This window comes from Balaenoptera physalus (assembly GCF_965194825.1).
Source record: "Balaenoptera physalus genome assembly, chromosome: 12".
Taxonomy (NCBI): domain Eukaryota; kingdom Metazoa; phylum Chordata; class Mammalia; order Artiodactyla; family Balaenopteridae; genus Balaenoptera; species Balaenoptera physalus.
The window spans coordinates 84278272-84295849 of record NC_138897.1 but is presented as its reverse complement, the minus strand read 5'-3'; the positions used below and the strand labels follow the sequence as shown (position 1 = coordinate 84295849).

The following is a 17578-nucleotide window of genomic DNA, read 5'->3' as shown; positions in this document are numbered from 1 at the left end:
GTATAATATTTCCAAATGGTATTTTCAAATTGGGATAGAATACTTTAGAGAAAATTAAGACTTAGGTGGAGATAGATACTCTCATATGACAAGCCATGGGGGCTCGTTTATCAAACCAGTGGATGTGTATTATTATATTTCGTTGATTCAGTAGTCTTTGTGTAGTCAGTTTTCTTTTACAGTTTGGAATCTTGCCAGTGGCTTCAAGGCTGGCATGTATATTTATTAATTTATCTTGAGGATGACTGTTCTTCTTTTGTAACCTCCTCTCCAAATTGGATCTCTGTCTATTTTAAACTCAGAGGATGGGCCCATTTGTATGCTACTCCCCTCTCCCCCTTTGAAGTTGTAACAACAACAGTAGCTATCATATCTACTGTATGACAGGAACTTTTATGATATTCTCTATCTCCAGCCCTTTATTTTAAAATTTTAACTTGCTGACTAATGTTCTCTAATTTTATCATTTATCTTTACTCATTAAAACAATTAGAATTTATTGATAGAAAATTGAGGTTCTGTGAGGGTACTGTCTTTGAAGCGTGCTTCATGTGTATGTATCAGTTGTGTTACCATAGGTTTCATGCACCAGGACTGTTAGCTTACTCACCCTCCCAGTGGGCTGTAGGCTCACTGAGGATGGTCTCCATACATACTCTTAGCACTGTTAACATAGTGTTTACTAAAAATTCAACAGTAGTTGAACAGTTGCTAGTTGAATGAATTCCCAAGAGTTTTACCATTTAGACCTGGTAAGAAAGATTACTTCCTTTACTTGTTTCTCTTGATGGTTCTTATTATTGTGAACTACAAATGGTGGTGTTCTAATAACTGTGATAATTTATTGTGAATATAATTGATGTCTTGGTTTAGCATCATTTATGCAGCCTGTGATGAGAACGGTGGCTAAATTATATTGAACTGTTAACATTATAAAAAGCATAAGAGTGCTTTTGGGACTTCCCTGGTGGGGCAGTGGTTAAGACTCCACACTCCCAATGCAGGGGGCCGGGGTTTGATCCCTGGTCTGGGAACTAGATCCCACACGCATGCTGCAACTGAGAGTTCGCATGCCACAAGTTAAGGAGCCGGCGAGCCGCAACTAAGGAGCCTGCCTGCCACAACTAAGACCTAGTGCAACCAAATAAATAAATAAATAAATAAATATTTTTTTAAAGTTATAAAAAGTGCTTTGGAAATGTTGAATGACTGCCACGTGGCCATTATTGCTTTTTTTCCTGGTCTAAGAAGGAAATGAGACACTTAAAAAAGGCAGAGGATTGGTGTCACTTTATCAAACAAAACTTTATGTTGGTAAGTGAATTTAATTACATATGATGTTTTTAATAGGCTGCTTCAAATATGTTTGTTTTTCCTCCTTTATTTCAGCCATAACAAAGCATTTTGGCTCTTTGCTGATTTAAATTATATTACCTAGATGACACAATCTAGGATAGAAAATGCTCATATAGGGAATTCCCTGGCAGTCCAGTGGTTTGGACCTGGCTCTCTCACTGCCGGGGCCCAGGTTCAATCCCTGGTTGGGGATGTAAGATCCCGCAAGCCATGTTGCGTGGCCACAAAAAAAAAAAAAAGAAAAAGAAAAGAGACAGAGAGAGAGAGAATGCTCATATAACCTTGAACATGAAATTATTTTCCTGAGAAAATAATTTTCCCTTTTAATTGATGTCCTTTACTGTATAAAGTTAATAGTTTTAGTTGATTAGCTTCTTAAATGTGGGAAGTATGGTGTTAGGGAAGATATTGATACATTTCTTTATTTGGGGGAATGTGGGGAAGAGTAGAATTTGATACTGGATCAAAATATTATTTTTCTTGGTACAGGTTTGACATCCTCTCCCCCACCCCGACCCCCCACCAAAGTGTGTAAGTATGGAGTCCCAGTCTTAAAATTTGATGACTGTTTAACCAAATAGGAACTGTTTTCCTGAAAGTGCTTTAGGGCAATCAGTGGTAATGTCTTTACACTTACTGAAAGTAGAAATTTAGGCATTTGATGAAAGTATTTTCTAATAGAGAATGTTTAGAAGTCAGATGATAAGCTTCTGTATGCCTCAAGGGTGACATAATTTAGCACTACTAAATAAGGACTTAGTGTTTACTACAGATGAGGATATTGCTATAGGAAGCTACTTGACATAAAAATAAAGTGTGCATGAAGCCTGTATCACTTTTCTGTAAACTCTTTTCTCGATTTTCTTAGGCAGAAATGGCTGAGATTATGTTTACAAAGTCTATTAAAATCAAAGCTTGCTTTACTGCATAGAATAAAATGTGTTTCCCTGGTTGACTAGCATTGTATAAAATGGGCCAGCCCTCTCATGTAAAAGCTGATATATGAAAGAAGATAGAAGAGATGGGAGAGACGAATGGGACTGGAGAGGGAAGGGAATCACGGAGGTGGCCAGTATCAGATGCTTACAGCAGACAGAAAAAACAGCAGATAAGAAGATTGTAACTTTTTCTCTGAATGGATCAGACAGTAACCCATACATACTTTACAGTCCCAGGTCAGTGTGTCAAGCTGTAGATATATACGTTTTAGTGGTTCCTAGGGGTAGAGAGGGTGGGTATTAGGGCTTAGAGAGACATAGTAGGAGACATTAACTTTGTGTAATTGTACTCTTAAAGCCTTACGTTCCTTAGCATCTATGTCTTTATCCAAAGATATAGCTGTAATTCATTGTACTAATTTTCTCGAAGTGTGTTCATGCTTTCAGTTTTCATTATTCATCAAACAGTTTTTGCATGGTCATCATGTGGAGAGCTGTGAGCTCTACGTGGTCAGAGGCATTTCTTGAGGCCCTGCTTTTAAGGAGCTTTTAGTCTAGAGGAGGTGTTAGAGGCAGGATGACTGATACTGAGAAAGGTAACCATCATGCTGTACGTTGTGGCAACAGTAACTACTATTCAGGATGTTTTCCAGTTGAAACACTCTGCTTGCCCTCAACCCCATGAGTGAAGTTGTCAGACAAGTCTCAATGTAAGGAGGCAGGCCTAAAATTCTGCATGGGGTCATAGGAAGAAAGCAATTTATTCTATTTGGTTATTGATGAAAACTTAGCAAAAGTGGGTGGAGCTACCATCTTTAAAAAGAGTAGGATTTCACTAGGAAAGGAAGGAAAAGTCACTCAAAGCAGACAGTACAATATAAGAAAGGCATGTTTTTTGTTATTTGTTTATTTATTTGAGTATACGACACACAGGTTACACTGAATACTCTTAGGTCACTTGAACATAGAATATTATGTCAGTGGGGGAGGAAATGGCAGATTGAGGCTAGGACGTGATGTTAGATTGATGGTACAGTTCAGACCTAAGCAGGAAAAAGGATGAAATACTTTTTTTTTTTTTTTTTACATTCAGTGAAGAATTATTTGGTTTGGTTTTTTTTAAGATTTTTTTTTTGATGTGGACCAATTTTAAAGTCTTTATTGAATTTGTTACAATATTGCTTCTGTTTTATGTTTTGGTTTTTTGGCCCCAAGGCATGTGGGATCTTAGCTCCCCCACCAGGGATCGAACCTGCACCCCCTGCATTGGAAGGCGAAGTCATAACCACTGGACCTCCAGGGAAGTCCCAATTATTGGATTCTTGATGTGTGGAAGGAAAGTAACAACAGTTGATGTTTTGGTTACCTGTTATACTTAAATAAACACTGTTGAAGTTATTTCTTATTGTTAATGAGATTGTGATTTCATAGACATTTTCTAAGTAAGTGTTCACTTATATAAAATTTTTTTTAGTGGTTGCTTTTATGTGAACATGTTAATATGTATATATTGATACATATATGTGTGTGTGTGTGTGTGTATATATATATATATATATATATATATATATTTGGCTTTCTATAAAAGAGGATGGATTGCTGGGTGGTAAATGCCAATTTGAAATGTTATGCTCCTTTGATTAAAAAAATCACAAAGTGTTGCTTTCTAATTTTCATGATTTTAGCTGCCAGCTGGTGAGTAACTGCTTTTGAAGCAGTTGGAGCTCTCATTTTTGTCCCAGAAGAACATCTTACTGATGAAAATAGAGTAGTGGTTGTGCTAAATGACTGAAGAATGGACAGAAAGATAAAGCAGAGAACAGAGATAGGAGCTCCTTATGGCAGTGAGCCAGAGGGCTACTGACATTTACAGATAACTGAAAAAAGCACTTGGAGTGTTTCTGTACTGTCAGATAGATGATGCCTGAACTTGGCTCGTTAGCAAGGCCAACCCCTCCGCTGCATACACAGTTTCGTTTTTGCAGTTAGGCTGCCCGTCTTCTGCTGTATTTTCATCAGTTGGAACTCAGTGTAATTTTATGGATCACCTGGGTGGAGTTTTAGACTAACGCCGAACTGATGTTCTATCTATAGTTGGCGTTTCATTCTTGCGTAATTTTCAAACTATATCTCTGAAAAATGCCTAAATATGTATTCCTGTCAAAATAAATGATTAGTGCAGATGATTGTTTGAAGCCATGTCTGCATAATGATAAATGCAGTAGTCCTGCATTAATCTAGTAGTCCTGCTAAAATACACAAAACTTTACCCAGTTGTGTATCTTTACCAGTTCAGGTAAAATCAGCAGATTCTGCAGCCTTATAGATAGCTGAACTACCAAAAACTTTACTGTAAATGCAGGCTCCATTGTCAGCTTTACAGTTTTTCTGACTACTTGTTTTAAATATAGAAGGGAAAGTTGTTTTTTTTTTAATATAAATTTATTTATTTATTTGTTTGTTTTTGGCTGCATTGGGTCTTCGTTGCTGTGTGTGGGCTTTCTCTAGTTGCGTGAGCGGGGGCTGCTACCCTTGGTTGCGGTGCACGGTCTTCTCATTGCGGTGGCTTCTCTTGTTGTGGAGCACGGGCTCTAGGCGCACGGGCTTCAGTAGTTGTGGCACGCGGGCTTAATTGCTCTGCGGCATGTGGGATCTTCCCGGACCAGGGATCGAACCTGTGTCCCCTGCATTGGCAGGCGGATTCTTAACCACTGCGCTACCAGGGAAGTCCCTAGAGGGGAAAGTTAACAGATACTTTTGCTTGAATAATTTATTGTTGACAGCTCTAGTTTTACTTTTTGTTTATTTATGTGATTTTAGTAAACAAGAAATTTTATTCTTTGTTGGAATTCCTGTTATTCAGTTCTATAATCTACTATTCTATTATTTTTCTACCCCATTCACAAATTTTATTACTACACTTTTGACAAGAAAAGTGCTCTCACCTGGTGCCTCATTTCTCTGAGTGTTAAAACTGAATTTCAAGGACTATTGGGATGCAGCTGAAGACTGGGCCAGCTGAACTTTTTTTGTTAATTACATCTTATTTATTGGCCCTCCATTTCAGTTTTACTCTATAAAAACACCCAGAAACCCCTGTGGTGTTCTTGGGTAGCATGTAGACGATACAGATTTTGGCTCTCCAAGGCAAGGTCACCTTTAAAAAAACTTTCACGGACTTCCCTGGTGGTCCAGTGGCTAAGACTCCATGCTCCCAATGCAGGGGGCCCGGGTTCGATCCCTGGTCTGGGAACTAGATCCCACATGCCGCAACTAAAGATCTGGTGTGCTGCAACTAACAGCCCGCATGCGGCAAGTAAAAGATCCTGCTGGCGGCAACAAAGATCCTGCATGCTGCACTAAGACCCGGCGCAGCCAGATAGATAGATAGATAGATAGATAATTTACACACACACAAAACCTTTCAAAATATAGTTTTAGAATTAGGTTAGATGAGTTGTTAGTATTTTTTTCCTTGCCGCTTGAAAGATTTTACATTAGTTTAGAATGTTCCCTTTGTGTAAGATATTTTTATATTATTCATCCATCTGGATAATATGTGATTCATTGTAATTTTTCTCTTTTCTAATATAAGGTTAAATCTCTTACCAGTGCCTCTTTGTTTGTTCTGAAACTGCTGTTAAATACATTTTGAAACCTCGGTATCTGTCCTTCATAGTATGTATTTTTAAAAACTCTGTCTCTGTTACACCCTTAGTTAAATTCTTCATTATTATCTTCTAGTTCATTAATTCCTTTTCAGCTTTTCCAGTTTAAACTTTATCTCTTCTATTGAATTTTAAATTTCATTACTTATTTAAAATTTTAAAAACTTAATTTTCAACCTTTCTGATTGATTTTCTCATTTCCACCTAATCTTGTAATCTCAGGTAATTTTCTGATTCTCTTTTGTTTGGAGGGATTTCATATTGCATTTGCTGTATTTGTAGGCTTTCTTACTAGTTTTCCTCATATGTCACGGTACAACTTTACTAAGAAGGCACGTCCCCCACCCCCCCAGTCTCTTCTTAGCTAGTGGTTTTGCAGGTGTTCTTAACTGGCCCTCCCTACTGTCCTCTTCCCCCCAACCCCCAATCCAAAACCAGGTCTTAGATTGACTGGCCCTCCTGTGATGCTAGATATATCTTTGTTCCATTGGCCAGGCAACTAGACGGTGTGGCTCAAGTCCTAGTTGTTAAGTTGGATATTCTCACTTTCTTAGACAGTTTAGAAGCCACACTTCCATGCACACAGCTTACTTACCCGTGGGCAGCTGTTAACAGCAATTCTTTTTCGGCCCAATTTTGGCCCTAGTCTCTCATCTTGGGTGGGCCATTTTTATTTCTTTTCTCACGGGATCTGAAATCTATGCCTCTGTGGTATCCTTCTAAAACCAGAGCCCCAGGAGGCTCACAGCTTACTCTTGTGTGTTTCTTTGTCATGATGTTTGTCTTTTTTTTTTTTATTTTAAGTGTAGTCATGCCTTGTAAATTTGTCTTTCTATATTTTATCTGTCATTGCTATATATTTGGAGCAGGATGGGTTTCCAAAGCAATTTATGATGTCATCTTGACTGGAAGTCCTGCGGTTTATTACTTTAAGAATGACTGAATTAATTAAAAAATTAGAATGGATTCTAGTTTAGTATATTCCCAGTCATAGTTTATATTTAACTCCTTTGATTTTTTTTTAAAAAACAATCTTCTGAATCTCTTTATATTCTGTAACACATATAACTTTTTGTCCTTATGTAGTTGAGCCAAAATTTATTTTGCTTTGTGGGCTTTATATTTTTGAAGTACTTATCAGTGCGGTGAAAGTGAATTTGATCAGATGGATTAAAAATTTACGGATGAAGTAGTCTTAAAATATATGATTTTTACTATCCCTCTAATGATTAGAAATTGCCCTGTACTTAAAAAAAAATAGGGGTGTGGCTACAGACAGGATTTTCTTCCTTTTCTTCCCCTTCCTTTTTTCCTTCTCTCTTCCTTCATTGTCATTTTTGTCTCTCTCTGTTAAAAAATGGAATATAGAAGAGACTCTGCTTTAATATTCTTATTTTTGAGATACTTGTCAAATAATCAGTTTCCTGGTGAATTGAATTTCTTCTTTGGACTAGAGGCAGTTTCTGATTATCACTCACTATCCCCAGGATGATTTCCTTCTGAGGCATACACATGTGGTTTTCATTTCTTTGTGCCTTTTCCTTTAATTTTGGGACTCTGATTATGAGGAATTAGGAATTCTTACTTATCTTTTTTGGGGGGGGGTATTGGCGATTGTCAGGAGCTGGGTTTTCCTGTGAGGAGCTGGGTTTTCCTGAGATTTCTATTTAATGCTAAATGTTCATCTTGACCAGATTTGATAATGTATTTAAATATGCTACTTGAGATTTTCTTTTTTTTGTAGAAGTAGATGGCTCACATTTCAAGTTATTTCTAAAATAATAAATTAATATGTAGACATATTTTCGATTGATATTTGTGCTTATTTAAATTTAAAGTTCAAGGTTTTAGGTTCTAAGACAAAACACTGGCAATATCATACTTCTATTACATTGAAAAATACTTCTAATTATTTTAAAAATAAATTAGTTTTTAAATGATTTAATTTAGTGGTGAAGTATAAAAACAAGAGTCAGTTTTTCTTGTTTCCTTCCCTTGTTCTTGTCACTGTCCTGGAAATTGAGGAGTATAGAACTGTCCAGTTCCTGAGTACGTTTGCAACACAAGTTTAACACTGGTGTATTCCGGTCCCCAGTATATCTTATGTAACTTAAGGAAGTACAGTTCTGCATTTGTACAATAAGTCCTATGAAATCATAGACAATAAAACCTTTTATTAGTGATATATTCTGTTAATTGAGATTAACTTCTAATTTTCATTTCTGTTTTTCTCAGTTTTGTTTTTGCATTTGTATTTGTTTTCTTACTCTTCCTTTGTTTACTCTTTTAGATTAAGCAGGTAGAAATCCTATTTATTTCCTTTGTCTTTAAGGTAAACATAACTAACAGATATTAGAGAGCTAAATTTTCTCCAACTGTGCTAGCTAGCAATTTTCAAATTTTGCTACAGTTGATTTAAAAAGTATTTTATTATGCTTTGTCATTTGGGGTGCAGAAGCACCTAGCTGCAGTAGATCAGGGGTGGGGTATCTTCACTGAGAGGAATATGCGGAGGGGGCTGGTTCTCCAAGGGCAGCAGCCACAACCCTTTCATAGCCCTGTAAGCTTATTACTGTTGGTTTTGTTTCTCTTTCATTAATTGTTTTAGTGGATGTTAAACTTTAAAGAAATCTTACCTTAATAATTTTAATCTGCTTTTCTAGCATTTGAATGTTAACTAGTTTAGCATACCTGTTTTAACTACTTTTTTTCTATTTATTGCCCTTATTAACTAAGGAAATTACTACCATTTTAGGTAGGATACAGATTATTGATACTTCGGGTGTATTTGCCTCTCCTTTGTCTTCCCTTTGATAGTCCCTTGGTGATTTGAAATAATTGGACTTTTAAATTTTGATTCTATAGTTTAAATTTAAATTAAATTTCTATGCCCTTAAAATTCTCAGTTTTAAAATTGAGTTAAAAACAGATGCATGTTTAAATTCAGAGTTTGATTAGTGTTTTACCACTAATCCTTGAGTGGTACTCCTTGAGAGTACCACTGCAGTTTAATACTAGATAAATAGTGTCTGGAGGATAGAATTTTGTTTGAGGTATTTGACAGGAAATGACTGTTTCTTGACTGAACTGAGCTGTGATTTTCAAGGTAGCAGCAGAAACATCCCAGGATAAGAAAATCACTCACCTTTCCATTGACAAGGTCAAATTGTGTTGTTTTCATATGTTTAAAATGGTACAGTACATCACATTTTATGCTGAAATTAAAACAAGTTAACTTTTAAGAGCCTAGAATGCAAAGCAGTACTTAGTTTTGATGAGTATCAGGGTGTTGACATGTTGCCCAAATGATCGTGTTTTGGACTGCTTCCTGGAAAAAAAACAAAAAAAAAAAACCTGGAAGCTACTGATATAAGGCATGGTTGTATAATAAAGAAGAATGCACTTTAATTCAGATTTGATATAGTGAGCACCTTTCTCTATTCACAAGCTTCATACTTAAAGAACAAACAGTTGAAAACTACTTCAGAGCAATACTTCATTAATTCCCTTTGCAAATAGTGACAAACTCAAGTCCAAAAATTAATATCCATTCATTGTAAAAACTCTCAGAAAAACAGTAATGGGGGAATTTCCTCAATTGGTAAAGAACATCTACAAAAATCAACAGCTAACATTATATTTAATAATGAAAGACTGAATACTTTCCCCCCTAAGATCGGGAACAAGGCAAGGATGTCTGCTTTAACCATTCTTTTAGTCAATTTAATGTTGAAGTTCTAGCCAGTGCAGTAAGGCAAGAAAAAGAAATAAGAGGCAGATCAGAAAGAAGGAAATAAAACTGTCCCTATTTGCAGATAAAATGTTTTTTGTAGAAAATTCCAAGGAAGCTACCAAAAAAAAAAAAAAGACAAGTCCAGAACTAATAAGTGAGTTCAAGGTCACAGGATACAAGATAAACATACTAAATCATTTGTATTTCTATATATTAGCGATGAACATGTGGATAACAAAATTGAAAATACATTACCATTTATAATTGTCCCCCAAATCTAACAAAAATTGTATAGGTCTCGGGCTTTCCTGGTGGCGCAGTGGTTGAGAATCTGCCTGCCAATGCAGGGGACACGGGTTCGAGCCCTGGTCTGGGAAGATCCCACATGCCGCGGAGCAACTAGGCCCGTGAGCCACAACTACTGAGCCTGCGCGTCTGGAGCCTGTGCTCTGCAACAAGAGAGGCCGTGATAGTGAGAGGCCCGTGCACCGCGATGAAGAGTGGCCCCTACTTGCCACAACTAGAGAAAGCCCTTGCACAGAAATGAAGACCCAACACAGCCAAAAATAAAAATAAATAAATTAAAAAAAAAAAAAGTGTATAGGTCTCATATGCTGACAGTTCATACACCTTTCCGACCATTGGTAGTGGAGTAATTGAACATCCAAAAACCAAAAAAAAAATGTACCTTGACCCAGGTCTCATACCTTATCCAAAAATTAACTCAAAGTGAACCACAGGCTTGGGCTTCCCTGGTGGCGCAGTGGTTAAGAATCCGCCTGCCAGTGAAGGGGACATGGCTTCGAGCCCTGGTCCGGGAAGATCCCACATTCCACGGAGAAACTAAGCCCGTGCGCCACAACTACTGAGCCTGTGCTCTAGAGCCCACGTGCCACAACTACTGAAGCCCGTGCGCCTAGAGCCCATGCTCCACAACGAGAGAAGCCACCATAATAAGAAGCCTGCGCACGGCAACGAAGAGTAACCCCCTCCTTGCCGCAACTAGAGAAAGCCTGCGTGTAGCAATGAACACCCAACACAGCAAAAAAAAAAAAAAAAAAAAAAGTGAATCACAGGCGTTGAATGTAAAATGTAAAACTATAGAACTTTTGGAAAAAATAATGTATATGAAAATCTTTACGATCTAGGAGATTTTAGACCTGATAGCAAAAGCACAATTTATAAAAGGAAAAATTAACAAATTGATTATTAATTTTAAAAACTGGTGCTCTGCAAAAAACCCCTTTTGAGAGGATTAAAAGCTAGAGTGGGGGAAAGTATTTGCAGACCCTGTATCTGACAAAGATCTAGTGTCTAAAATATGTAAAGATTTCTTCAAAGCTCAGTTGTAAAAAGCCAAATAGTTCACTTAGAAAATGGCCAAAGGACATGAAGAGACAAATACACAGGCAAATATATATATTAAAAGCTTTTCAGTATCATTAGCCATTCAGGAAATCCAAATTAAAACTATAATCAGTTATCACTACATACCTATCACAATGGGTAAAATGAAAAATAGTGACAACACCAAATGCTGGGGAGGATGTGGAGAAATGATCACATATGTTTCTGGTGGGATTGTAAAATGGTATAGCCACCATGAAGAACAGTTGGGCGGTTTCTTAAAAAACTAAACATACAACTACCATACAACCCAGTAACTATACTCCTGGGCATTTATCCCAGATATATGAAAATGTATGTTCACATAAAAACAAGTTTTAATGTGTATAGCTATAAACAGAGTAGCTGCTTTATTCATAAAAGTTCCACATTGGAAACAATGCAGATGTCTCTCAACACGTGAAAGGTTAAACTCTGATACAGCCATGCAGTGGAATACTACTGGTTAATAAAGAGGAGTAAACTGATACACACAACAACCTGGATGAATCTCGAGAAAATTATGCCGAGTGAAAAAGCAAACCCCAGGTTACATACTCTGTGATTCCATTTATATAGCATTCTTGAAATGACTTAATTATACACGTAGAGAACAGATAAGTAGTTGCCAGGAGTTTAGGTCAGGGTGGGAGAGGTGTAAAGCTAGCATGGCTATCAAAAGGGAACATGAAGGATCCTGGTGGTGATGGAAATGTTCTCTATTTTGATGTATCAATTTTGATGTATCAATGTCAGTATCCTGGTTGTGATATTGTACTACGGTTTTGTAAGTACTTAGCATTGAGGACACTGGATAAAAGGTACATGAGATCTTTCAGTATTTTTTTTTCTTACAACTGCATGTAAATACACAGTTATCTCAAAATAAAATGCTTAATTAAAAATTAATATAAGTGAATTATTTCCCCTTTTACTAGATAGGGACTTATTTTCTGTTTTACTTAGCTTCTTGGCATCTGTATCATTTGCTGGCTGTATAAAATTTAAACTCAAATCATTATCTATTTCCATGACTATTCTTATCCTTTTAGAGTTGTTGAAAATTGAGGATCTTTGAATAATATATCCTTTAATCTGGGCACAGATTTCCCCCCCTTTTTTAAAAACATGAATACTTAGCTATCCTCAGACTACTCAAAAAAATACGGTTTTAGAAATGTAAAATTGGTCTCACTGGTCATAATACAGTTTTTTCTTTCCTTCATGTTTAGAATTTCCTTTCAGGACAAATAATAGCAGCTGTGATATGACAGTGATTTTTATGATTTGTTAATTATGTTATGTAAAATGTAATACTGGTGAGGAGTTAATAACGTTGCACAGATTATTGTAGTCCTGAAAAAACAGGAATAAATCCAATGAATGAGAAAAGTGACACTATTGTTGGCACTCTGAAATTCTGTAGGGGCTTACATTGTATCTAAAATCAACCTTATCTTCTTGCTGTGTTCAAGAGGCTTTTCATTAATTTCTGTTGAGAGGAAAAGCCTTTTTTAACTTAAAAAAGAAAAAGAAAAAAGGCAGTACTCTCCAGGCCCTGTGAATTATTAAGATCTTTTAGCAGGCACTTGCTCTTTCTCAGAGAAATTGGCTGTTAAAGTCAGAAGGAACTCTTAATAGTCTGCATGGTGTTTGATTAAATGAAGGGAACAGTTGGATGAGTACAGATTCCAGATTTAATGGAGCAGATATTCATCTCTATTCATCCCCTATGATTAGCATAGTTATATCTTCTATATTATTAAAAATAAACATTTAGCATGTACTGGTTTGCCTTATTAAACAAAAGAGATCTCAGAGAAAACATGATAAATTGAACTTTTTTGGAAAGACTTAAAAGCATATTATTAAAATATAACTTATAAATGAAACAATATGTGTGTAGCGTTGTGGGATAGTTAATAGTTCTGAGGAGATAAAACTAACCATGGTACTGGAAGAAATGACAATGATAGCTGCTAACTTTGGAGCATTATTTACATGTTGGACATTGTTCAAAGCATTTTTAAAAAATTAATTTATTTATTTTTGGCTGTGTTGGGTCTTCGTTGCTGTGTACGGGATTTCTCTAGTTGTGGCTAGCGGGGGCTACTCTTCGTTTTGGTGCGCGGGTTTCTTATTGCATTGGCTTCTCTTGTTGCGGAGCACGGCCTCTAGGCACGCGGGCTTCAGTAGTTGTGGCATGTGGGCTCGGTAGTTGTGGCACACGGGCTAAGTTGCTCGGCGGCATGTGGGATCTTCCCGGACCAGGGATTGAACCCGTGTCCCCCTGCATTGGCAGGCGGATTCTTAACCACTGCGCCACCAGGGAAGTCCAAAGCATTTTTTTTTTGTATTAACTCATTTTGTCATGATATCATTACTGTGAGGTAGGGACTATACTATGATTTCCTGTTTATAAATGGGGAAGTTGAGGCATGCAGAAGTTAAGAACTCCTAGAGGACACGTAAGTGGAAGAGAAGGGGCATCTGGCTCTGGGTCTTTGGTTTTAACCACTACTGTATACTGACTTCTGCAGAGAACTAAGAGCACATATAATAAAATGTAAAATGTGATTTCATAGGTAATAGGCATTAAGGCAGTTTGCCTGGAGGAAACAAAAAATTAGGACACGTGTACATAGGAATGTGTTAGCAGCCTGAGCACAAAGCATTGAGTATTACTAAACATGATGCATGTGGCATAGCAGTAAGCAGCTGTTGGGAGCTGAAAGTTTGTTTGGGAGAGCAGTAGAAATCATGGGTTAGGTTAGTTAGGGTAAGAATTTTGAATTGCAAAGTGTGGACTTGGGAACACATTTTCTAGGTTGCTGTTTAGAGGAACAACAGCAACAAAATCTATCATAGATACATTGTATGCGGACTCTTACAGCTGGAGCTGACTATAAAGGTTGCTCTTTAGTCTCTCTGCCCCTAGGCTAAGTTTTGTATTGGTTATCCATAGGCGGGTAGTGTGGTGAAACAAAAGCAATAAACCAAGCATCACAAAGCTTGGACTCTGGTACCAGCTTTTCCACTTTCTTGCTGTAATGACCTTGAAATGGGTTACTTAATCACAAGATTTAATTTCCTCAGCTGTATAATGGGCTAATTTCTTACACCTAATTTAGGATTTCTGTGACAATTAAGTGAGATATTCTAAGGCTTTTAAGTTATTGGATCCATATAAATTATTCCTCAAAAAACAATTTGCTAAGCAATAAAGCTGCTAAACAGGAGTTAAAATACAGGTGAGTGGGAAGACGTTGCTTCTTTCTATATACCTGATGCCTAATCTCTTCTGGCTTTGCGGTTTATGGCCCACTGATGTTTTTTATTCAGTAGGTATGATTCGGTCACAGGACACTCAGTCAAGTAGGGGAGAGAAACATATTCAATATAACGTTATATACAAAATGATGTTTATGAAATAATTATGGCTACGCTATGCTAATTCAAAAGAGATTATTGCTGCTTGGGAGAAGTGGGAAGGCTTTGTGGAAGAGGAGGAAGTACTGAAAGAGGGGTATGATGAGATGCTGAAATGAAGAGGCTTTATGTATTTCAGGAGAAGAGAATACAGTGAATAAAGGCACAGAGAAAGAAAAGTGTGTGGCCACAAAATTTGGTATTTTTATAATAAGTGGGCTGGGCCAGAAGTAATAAGAAGTAGATCAAAAAGGTAGGATGGGACCAGATTACCAAGGGGCTTGATTGGTATGCTCAGGAACTTTGGACTCTACATGTTAAATGTCATGATCAGCAATCCTGTTGATTATCGTAAGTTATTACCTGAGAGCAATTTATTGCTTTCCACTGACTACTTTTTAATAGAGTACAGATTCTGTAGTTTTTCAAAGTTTGGTTGAATTATATCCCAGTTTTCAACAGTTACGAATTTTTATCAGATGAGACACTTCAGGAATAAAGATGTTTGGGGACTTCCCTGATGGTCCAGTAGTTAAAGACTCCACGCTCCCAATGCAGGGGGTCCGGGTTCGATCCCTGGTCAGGGAACTAGATCCCACATGCATGCTGCAACTAAGACCCCGTGCAGCCAAATAAGTAAATAAATATTTTTAAAAAAAGAATAAAGGTATTTGTATGTTAAAATTTCTTGGTGATAAAACTTCCTGCTGATAATACGAAACAAATCTTTTGGGTGTGCTGGCTTCTCTTAGGCCTTTTGTGATTCCCTAACGCCGGAGACACTTACTATGATGATATTCCTGAATGTTTGAAATCCCACTACCACGCACAATACTATTTCTGACAGGCATGGGTCATAGATGTTTGGTAGTGACTGTCAAGTAAACCTTAGGTAGTACTGAAACTTTAATAGGAATGACTTTTAGTTCTCTTGTAAAACTGAGAATGTCAGTTCAAGTGAAAAATAGTTATGGTTTTTAGATATGTGATTTAAATCAAAATAGCGACTTGTATTGATTTTGTGTGAGAGAGAGAGAGAGAGACGGAGAGAGAAAATATTTGACATCAGAAAAGTATTGATAGTTCCAACCTGCAGCTTAAATAGAGGTCTGGTTTAATTGACGTCTCCGGAAATTGTTCATATTTGAGGTTGGATAAAATGATTTTGTTACTTTACTGATATTTTGAGTATTTGCCACAGAATTTTTTCTTAAGCTGAGTTTCTTTGAAGCCTACAGTTTTATTATTCTTATTGCTTCCTGGAAAACCTCATTTCAGTCACAGATTTGATTCAAAGTGAGACGTTGGCTAGTTGCCACTTAGCTGAAAACATCCCTCTCTTTGTTATACAAACTCCACATTTCCTGAAAGTATTCAGTTTCCATTTGTGCACTTTTAAAAACTCTGTTTTGCATACCATCCATGTTCTTTAATTGCTAATTTACTTCTGTTAGTTTTTGTTATTTAATATTGCAGTAGAATATTGTTCACCACATTTACTTCAGATTGATTGTAATTACTATAAAAGTTTAAGGATTAACTAAAGTTTGTGGCAGCCTTACCAGAGGGGGTCTGACTTTCTGAACGTTGAATAGCCTTCTCCAGTTTGTTCTCTGTAACTTATGAAGAGTACATTTGCTGAAACCTCATGTTTGTTTAGTCAGTTCTTTGGACTTAGACTGAAGCAGGGGCAACAGTGAGGTTAGACTGTAGGCAGTAATCCTGAAATGAGACTTAAGGGGAATTGGAATGGTGGTTTGTAAACTATTTGGAGCTTTTCTGGTTTCCCCCCAGCGTAATGTTCAAATGAGAGTTCTCTCATTTATTTGCCAAAGAATCTATTGTTTTGTTTTGTTGTTCATCTTCTTTACACTTACACACACACACACACACACACACACACACACACACACACACACACACACACACACACACACACACACACACACACACACACACACACCCTTCCTTTTTTCTACACAGGGAGAATGTATAACCCACTTAGGAAAGAATCTGATGCTGATTTCCCCCTCCCATCACACTAAAAAAGTAGTGCTGTTTAATTTCATTGACTCCTATGAATTTTATTTTATTTTATTTTATATTTTTTTAACATCTTTATTGGAGTATGATTACTTTACAATGGTGTGTTAGTTTCTGCTTTATAACAGAGTGAATCAGTGATACATATACATGTATCCCCATATCTCTTCCCTCTTGCGTCTCCCTCCCACCCCTCTAGGTGGTCACAAAGCACGGAGCTGATCTCCCTGTGCTATGCCTGATCTCCCTGTGCTATGCGGCTGCTTCCCACTAGCTATCTGTTTTACATTTGGTAGTGTATATATGTCCATGCCACTCTCGCACTTTGTCCCAGCTTACCCTTCCCCCTCCCCATATCCTCAAGTCCATTCTCTAGTAGGTCTCCGTCTTTATTCCCGTCTTGCCCCTAGGTTCTTCATGACCTTTTTTTTTTTTTTCTTCTTAGATTTCATATATATGTGTTAGCATACGGTATTTGTTTTTCTCTTTCTGACTTCACTCTGTATGACAGACTCTAGGTCCATCCACCTCACTACAAATAACTCAATTTCGTTTCTTTTTATGGCTGAGTAATATTGCATTGTATATATGTGCCACATCTTCTTTATCCATTCATCTGTTGATGGACACTTAGGTTGCTTCCATGTCCTGGCTATTGTAAATAGAGCTGCAATGAACATTGTGGTACATGACTCTTTTTGAATTACGGTTTTCTTAGGGTGTATGCCCAGCAGTGGGATTGCTGGGTCGTATGGTAGTTCTAATTTTAGTTTTTTAAGGAACCTCCATACTGTTCTCCATAGTGGCTGTATCAGTTTACATTCTCACCAACAGTGCAAGAGGGTTCCCTTTTCTTCACACCCTCTCCAGCGTTTATTGTTTGTAGACTTTTTGATGATGGCCGTTCTGACCGGTGTGAGATGATATCTCATTGTAGTTTTTTAAAGCTTTTTTTTTTTTTTTAAATTATTTATTTATTTATATTTATTTTTGGCTGTGTTGGGTCTTCGTTTCTGTGCGAGGGC

General features: G+C 37.1%; 1 protein-coding gene and 1 long non-coding RNA gene across 5 annotated transcripts in view; both read left to right on the top strand.

Annotated features, from left to right (window-relative positions):
* MED13L (mediator complex subunit 13L) overlaps positions 1 to 17578 on the top strand; it is a 313009-nt gene that overhangs the window by 71785 nt on the left and 223646 nt on the right. The window lies entirely within an intron of this gene.
* On the top strand, positions 1894 to 9834 carry LOC309639536. The gene is made up of 2 exons (XR_014251715.1): positions 1894 to 2531; positions 3510 to 9834. It is a non-coding gene; the product is annotated as an uncharacterized lncRNA (long non-coding RNA).